Consider the following 8751-nt stretch of genomic DNA (forward strand, 5'->3'; position numbering starts at 1 on the left):
GATCAGACAAGTGTAGGTTTGTAGAGTATCTTAATGAAATTAATAGATATTATTTCAACCACCCTACTAAATAAAAGGTGTTCGTTAGTAGGCATGCTACTTTCTTGAAACATGAATTTATTTAAGAAGGAGGCAGTGAGAGGAATATTAAATTTATGAAAGTTCATGATCTACAAATCGATCCAGAAATACCAGTGGTTGGACCACAAGAAGATCTTCAATCAAATGTACCCAAGGATGAGGTACATCCACTATACACACCTCCTCTCCGAAGGTCAGATAGAGTGCGTCAAGCATCTCTGAGATATAATTTTATCATTAAGAATAATAATTCTATCAACATCATTTAGAATGTTGATCTACTGACCTATTCGGAAGCTGTCATGAATAGAGACTCAAACAGATAACTGAAAGCTATGAAATCTGAGATGGACTCGATGAATACCAATCAAGTATAGACCTTGGTTGATTCACCTGAGGGTGTGACCCCAATAGGGTGCAAGTGGATCTTCAAAAGGAAGATCAGAGTAGATAGCCAAGTAGAAACCTACAAAGTTAGGTTAGTGGCGAAGGGTTTCAGTCAAAGGCAAGAAATTGACTATGATGAAACCTTCTCACTAGTGGCTATGCTCAAGTCTATCTGAATTTTGCTTGCTATAGCAGTATACTATGATTATAAATCTGATAGATGGATGTCAAGATCGATTTTCAATAGTAATCTAGAGGAAGAGGTCTATATGACTCAACCAGAGAGATTTGTCTCGAGTGAGAGAGCAAATCAAGTATGCAGGCTAATGAGATCCATCTATGGATCGAAGCAGATTTTGAGGAGCTGGAACATCCGATTTGATATGACAGTCAAAGAGTTTGGCTTTATCAAAAATACGGATGAACCATGTGTATATAAGAAGACAAGTGGGAGTGTTATTATCTTCTTGGTTCTGTATGTCGGTGACATACTGCTCATTGGGAATGATATCCCAATGATGCAATTGGTCAAAACTTGGATATCAAATAAGTTTTTCATAAAAGACTAGGGTGAAGCATCCTATATACTGGGTATACAGATCTATAGAGATAGATCTAAAAGGATGTTAGGCTTATCCCAGTCATGATACATAGACCTCATATTAAAGAGATTTAATATGGAGGCAAGTAAGAAAGGTTACTTGTCTGTAAGTTATGGTATACGTGTCTGTAAGAAAATATGTCTTAAAGACACCAGAAGAGAGGAAAAGGATGAATGAAATCTCTTATGCTTCAACTGTGGGATCAATTATGTATGCCATGCTATGTACCAAGCCTGATGTAGCTTATGCTTTGGGCATAGCTAGTAGATTTCAGGCTGATCCAAGGAAGGATCATTGGAAGCAGATGATAGCAAGTCAATATCAAGGTATGTGTTTATCTTAATTAATGGGGCAGTGAGTTGGAAGAGTTCTAAACAACAGATAGTAGCTGACTCAACTTCTGAGCCAGAGTATGTTGCTACTAGTGAAGCCATTAAGGAAGCTGTCTGGATGAAGAAACTTATCATGGATTTAAGAGTCATTCCTAAGATTGAAGGATCAGTGTCACTCTATTTTCATAACATTGGGACCGTTATTCAAAATAAGGAACCTAGGTCTTATTATAGATCCAAGCACATCCTCAGGCATTTCCATCTTGTTAAAGATAAGATGTTGTCTTTGAATGATTAGACGGAAAGAACAATATAGCAGATCTATTCATTAAGGCCATACCACAGTAGCTATATGATCGCCATCTTAATTATATGAGATACAAAGGTGATTGGCTTTAGTGCAAGTGGGAGATTGAAAGAAGAGTACCCTATAAGCCAATCGTAAGTGTGTTGCAATGGGACTTTCTTTAAAATTTTCCAACTCATGAAATGACATTTATTATTTGAGGCATTGATTCATCATATTAGCTACATCTTAATATATCTAAGATTATGATGAACTCCAAAGATTAGGATAATGATTTTAAGAGACATGAATGGGTTATGCTAGTGAGACCTAAAATCTTAAAATCCTAATCTTAAATATTTCTGATCGTAGGAGCATTGAGTCGAGGATCAATGTTCCAGATAGACTGGCACATCCTATGTATGCTCAATGGAGAGGGTGGTAGATCTCACTAGCCACTTGTGTGAGACACTAATACAAGGATGTGGGTGCTCATTTGAGAAATGAGTTCACTGAATTGACTCGATGAAAGAAAATATTTAATGGAAGCCTTATTTGCATGTCAAAAATATTTCTCTAAGTGAGAGTTGTGCAAGTGATCCTTAGACCTGAAACCACCATGGAATCTTGTACACATGAACCCATATTTTGGTTCATATCCAGGCATGGCATTAAGACATATACAGGGTGTTCTGGATATGATGGAGTGTGTATGAAGGTTGTGAGTAGGTCAATATGGAATGGATCACTCCTAATAAGAGGAGATCGCATCCTGTGTATTCTCAATCCTAGATGATTCAGAAAAGTCTTTTGGCCAAAAGCAAGAAGGAGATTAGAAAGAGTTTCTAATGCTTCTTCATTAGAGTCATTATTGGTTAATTGAGAATTGATATGAATATGTGTTTGAGTTTGATATGATTCCATACACATGAACATATTTAGGGTGCAAGGATGATCGAAGGATTGAATTGCACGGTAATTTACCACTGAAGGGTAGATTTGATATTTCTATCAAATTTTACATCTTTTGGGTAGTCATGATACGTTGCTAGACATCAATCTTGATTTATAGGTTTTTGACCGAATTAAAGAGTATAATTCGATTGCCAATTAGAAATGATTCTAATTATTAAACTCGGATTAGCTCGATTGGACCAAAATTGATTAGATTGAAATCTAATCAAATTTGGTCAACTTATACCTAGACCTACTACCAACTAGATGTGGAACCCAATGGGTCACACACATATGGAAATTAGCCAAGGACCCTTTTGAAAAAGGTTGATTGGAATTTTGGATTCAATCAGGGTTCCGGTAAGCATGCTAGCAGTGTGGAAACCCTTGCTCCTTTGGAGACCAATTTGGTCCCATCCCTTGCTAATTAGCTAGCCCAATTTGGTAGACATTTGGATCAGGTCATATCACCTAGAAGCAGCCTAAATTGGGGCACCACATCCCATGTTAACACTAATTATGAAGAGTCCAAGTTGTGGTGGACTCCTGGTGCAAAATAGGTTCTGCGTACAAGTGTTGGCATGGGCAGAAGAAAAATATTATTTTTTATGAGATTAAAATTATATGTGATAGCTCACATCACTCTCATCATCTGGTATATATCTCAAAGTATGAGATATATTTTTTCTAAAATTTTTGAGAAATAAAAAAAATTAGAAAAAGAAGGATGTCTCGCATGCGTGCGCAAAAGCATCGCATCTCTCTGTGATTTGGAGAGTCTTTATCCCTATCAAATACTTTCAGATTACAACGAGTTTTGGTGGTAATATTTTACATTTGATAAGATATTTTTGATAATTTTTTTATAATTTTTCCAGATATATCTGGATGCCACATGGATGCTATAAGTCGGTCCTAATGCCTGCACGCGTGGTGATCAGTACTTGCATGAAGAGGTGCGAGCATAGCATCCTTCCGTGAGAATTTTATCATTATTTTTCATTTTTTGGAATCTAGATTGAATCCTCAATCCACATAGATTTTTGAAGATTTTTTCTAATTTAAGAAGGGATGTGAAAATATCCCTTCTTTGGTTGCACGTGCGCAGACCAGGGTGCTGATCAACGTATCATGGATAAGAGTCCTTCTGCTTGAAGGAACTCTTATCTCTAATAATCAGATCAGATATGCCTTTTGGATAAGGCATGTCCCTCTCTTTTGATATCCCTCTGGTAGCTATAAATAGGCTGGGGTGCTGGGTATCTGATGAATTGAAGAGGGGTTTCCAATTTCTCTCCTGTTGCTCTCCTTTCTTTCTTACAACCTATCTTAGTTTTAAGATAAGGCTTTGGGATTTAAGACAAAGCCTTATCTGATCCTAACAAGGGTTGTAAGGGTCCTAAAAAAGGAGAATCAGAAGTTCAGAGGAGGTTCTAAGAGGGTGAGGTCAGGTTCTTGAAGAAACTTGATCGGTACGAGGCTAGTCGAGTTCTAGGGGCTAGAACTCTTGAAACAAGGTGAAGAAGGAGCACTGTCTTTGGTTCAATTTCCGTGTGGATCACCATTGGAGGGTGGACACTTGGATGCCTTGTAAAAATTAGGATTAGCGCTATAGGTATTCTTTTTATCCTAATTTATATTTATTATGCTTTGATTATTATAGTCAAGAGTTTCTGGGCATTAGGGCTTTCGGTGCATTGGGTGTTTTGAATGAAAATTTTAAACACCTAACCCTTCCGCTATGCCACCGGAACCCAACAAGTTCGATACCCTAAACCTTAAGGTAAGAGAATATCAAATTAATCAGATCCATATTTTATATCAAGTTTTGATAATCGATTTGCTCGAAATATTCTTAAGCACATATCAAGTAGTCTCTAAAACATAACCTCAGACAGACCAGCAAACCCACAGCAGACCGAACCATGTCTAACAAAGTTTAATTCCTTTTTTTAGACACCCTTTTAAATAGTGGTATTCTAGGAGAGATCTATTGAGAGAGAATCTAATTTTCTTCAAGACATGTCAAAAATTTACTGTAAAGGTATTCACTTCATCATCGAATCAATGAATTCTAATACTCTTTGCAGTTTATTTTTCTACCTCTTTATGAAATCATTTGAACATTTCAATCGATTCGAACTTGTGCTTCATAAGCAAGATGTATCCATATCAAGATAGGTCGTCAAAAATTTTAATGAAGTAGTAAGCCCTCTTTTGGCACTAATGTTCATGAGTATAAATACATTAATATGTACCAAACTCAGAACATCGCTGGCTCATTCATCCTTTCTAATAAAAGGTGAGTAAGTCAATTATGCCAAAGGCAAGCTTCAATGACATTATCTAATCTAGGGTGCTAGTTAGAAGTATACTTTACACTAACAAACTATGGTACTGAGTTTATGTCATTTTCAATTATCCACTCATTATTGTAGTATCATTCACAATGATATTACAACAATCATACTTATTGACACTCAATAAGATTGGATAATAGTGACAATCACTTAAAATGACATCTTTAGGATTGAAAATAAGTTCGATGATTCTTAATTTTAAGACTGGAACAGACTTCCATCTCTTACATTTAGGAGTCTCTTATCATTTTCAAACCTTCTACTATTCTGAAGTCTTTTGCAATTATTTGCAAACATGACTTGTACTGTTGGTATCCTATACCCAAGTAGTAGTATTACCAATAGAGAAACTTCAAAGAGTTATCATATAGCTATCTTGACCAGCAACCATTTGCTGATTTTTCTTTTAAACCTGTTTGGGTTAGCTTGAGATATTTTGATCAATTAGCTCTAAAATTATACTTAACTTCTGATACTGACTATCGAAATTAGGTCTGATAATATTTTCACTATCTAACAGTGAACAGAGTGATAAATTTTTAGCCATTTCTGAAAAGAGAATAATTAACCTATTAGTACATGAACTACTTTAAGCCTAAAGACTTGAACTTTAGTCTAAAGATTCTTCCACTATTTTATACGAATTGATAGCCTCTACCTCTAATTCGAAGAATTACATTAATTCCTTAGTGGATACTATAATCCATACAGACTGCATATAAGTCCGAGGATGGCTCGGTTAACCCATATGCATCCATGGATAGGTTCTCAACCAATTATTTCTCCAAACAACTTCTAGTATTTAATTTCATCTTAGATTTCATTTTAGTAGGCAATGGGCCTCCACTGAAAGTTTCGATTAGGTCCAACCATTAACATGAACCTACTCAGTGATTCTAGCCAAAGAATGATCAGGTTCAAGTATGGCTCGGTCAATCTGACCACCATCAAATAGTTCAACAGAGTCATCATATGATGAATGATAATTTCATCATTCAGAGAGAACACCAGATGGATGGCACCTGTAATGTCAATCTGAAATAATGGATCCATTATTATTCATTTTAACAAGAGGCTATGATCTAGTTATCCCCATAATTAGCTAATTTTATGGACCTAATAATTTAAAAGATTTGATTAAATCTTTTAAAAGATATCAGTCAATCCACAAGTCAAAAATTCTCTCATTGACTTTATCAAGTCATGTAAAGGACTAGAGACTAGCTAGTCCAACCGACACATCGTAAATTCTTCCACTGACTTCACCAAGTCATGAGAAGGACTAGAGATAAGTCGGTCCAACTGACAAGTCGATCTAGGGCATCTAAATCAGTCATACTGATTAATCTTAACAACATGGGTCAACTCGAGTTACCTACCGATCTAATCAGCCTAATGACTCAGGCTCATTCTTTGAGCCTCAATCAAGGTCCATTTGGTTTAATCAAAGATATGGACTCGATCATTTATAATTTTTATTTTTGACCAGGAGTATCCTTGATCTAATCAAAATCAACTATTGGTTAGATTGGACCAACTACTCTTTTTAGTCCATTAAGTCTTTGATTCTATCCTTAGGTCTAACCCAATTAAAAAGACCTGATTTGACCTATCCCATGCCCCATGTTATATGCAATATCGTTAGATCTTTAATCATAATGCTAGATCTAAAATATATTTCTTAATTTTTAATTAAGTATAATATTAACATGAGTTAAAATTATTAATTAAAACTATTTTAATTTTATAAAATAATTTTACATCATTTTATGCAAAATTTTCTACTCTGAAAACTAGATTGGCTCACCCCTGAACTAAGTTGGCTCAGTGGGTCGATTAAGTCTGATACTTGATCAACTAACTGATCATGAATAGTAACCATTACTATTTGATTTGAGACAACTAGATCGGATCAGTTAACACTAAATTGATAAAAAATAGGAGACTGGATCGATTTAGTTCAAAACTAGTCGGCTCAGTTGGCATGCCAATATGTATCACATAGTTTCAGATCTGAAAATTCTCGCATAAACTGAAATAAAATTAATCATAACAAACTTTAGATCATATCTAAATATTTTATGATTCTAAATTTTATTTTTATGATTAAAATAATTTTAATCATATAGATTAGATATTTTACGTTTCATACAATTCATGCTTTGTATCACATACAACAAATCCTAGGGTTTCAACATCTAGAGTTTTGTAGAAAAATAATTTTTTTCTTTCACATTCTTCTTCATGGGACCTCACAGTGGCACTCCTACATGCAATGAAGAGCACCCCATTGAATAGAAAGAGAGGGTCATATAACCCTACTTGCTCTTATGACCAGACAGCCTGGTGATTATCCAATCTGAGTATTTTGCTACTCAAAACTTCTAATCTAATTCACATATCATATATGTAAAAATTTAGATCAAATTTAAATTATTTTAGATCTAATTTTATATTAGATCATATCTAAAATCAGATCATAATACATCTCATGTATTGCTAAATTTAGATTTCAACTCTATATGCATATATGTTCATATCATAACGAACCTTGGCTCTGATACCATTTGAAAGAAAGCATGGTGGATTTTGTACATGTATTTTTAAAAATTTATAGCAAAATATATATAAATTAAATAATTTAATCTACAATGTATGCATAGATCAAATCTAAAATCACCATACAGGATCTATGACATGAACAAATATGCATGTATCCAAAATTGAAATCTAAAATTCAGCAAGTATAGATCATATCTATGTATAATTAGATCATATCTAATTAATATTTAGATCATATTTAAATATTAATTGAGATCAAAACTTTATATCAGAGCATGAGTAGTAGATCACTACATCCAAAATCTATGGTACTTGATTCTTTATGATGTTTGGCAGCCACACACGTGTCGGCCTCTCAGGTATCCACACGAAGTCTTTGTGCTATCGATCTCCTCGAGAATGCTAGCTCACAAGGGCACCATGCTTTGATCGATCTAGGAGGAATCATAAAAAAGATGAAGAATAAGGAGATCCTCTCTTTTTTCTTTCTGGATCTATGTATCAGATCTTTACAATAGATATCAAGAGAAGAACCCTTTCTTCTTAATTTTTCCACGTACAAAAGAGAACCTTTCTCTCTTCCTTTCACACCCTTAAGAAGAATTTTTTTTCTCTGATTTTTCATAATAAAAATTAGATCTAATATGATTTTTTATACTAAAAATTATATGAATTTTTGAGCCTTAGAAGAATCCAAAAGAGAGACCCAAGAGAACAACTGTTCTTTCTCTTCTTCTCCTTTTTTTCTCCTTGATCTAGAACTCTAGGAATCCTTAAATGTCCAATCAGATTTTTTTGATATATTTTTTTTAAATTTTTATATTAAAAATTAAATCTAATCTAATTTTTATTTTAAAAAAAAATAAAAAAAATCTATGAGAAGAACTCCTTCTCCAAGGCTACGCACAAGAAAGAAAATCTTTCTTCTTCCTTCTCTTTCTCTCGTTGGGAAGAACTTTTCTTCCCCAATTTTCTACTATAAAACTAGCAGAAGCCTCTCTTTGATGCCTAAGAACTAGTAATAAAGCCTCTGAAAAATTTTGAGGCTTGGTGTGTGGATGTTAGGGCAATTTTTTGGGGCTTGGCATGTGGATGTTGGGGCGTCCAACTCTTGGATGCCCCCTCCTTGTTTTTGGGTGACATAGAGAAAGGAGGGACACCTCTTTTTTCATGCAAGAGAAGAGAGG

The sequence above is a fragment of the Elaeis guineensis genome, chromosome 7, assembly GCF_000442705.2.
Source record: "Elaeis guineensis isolate ETL-2024a chromosome 7, EG11, whole genome shotgun sequence".
NCBI lineage: Eukaryota > Viridiplantae > Streptophyta > Magnoliopsida > Arecales > Arecaceae > Elaeis > Elaeis guineensis.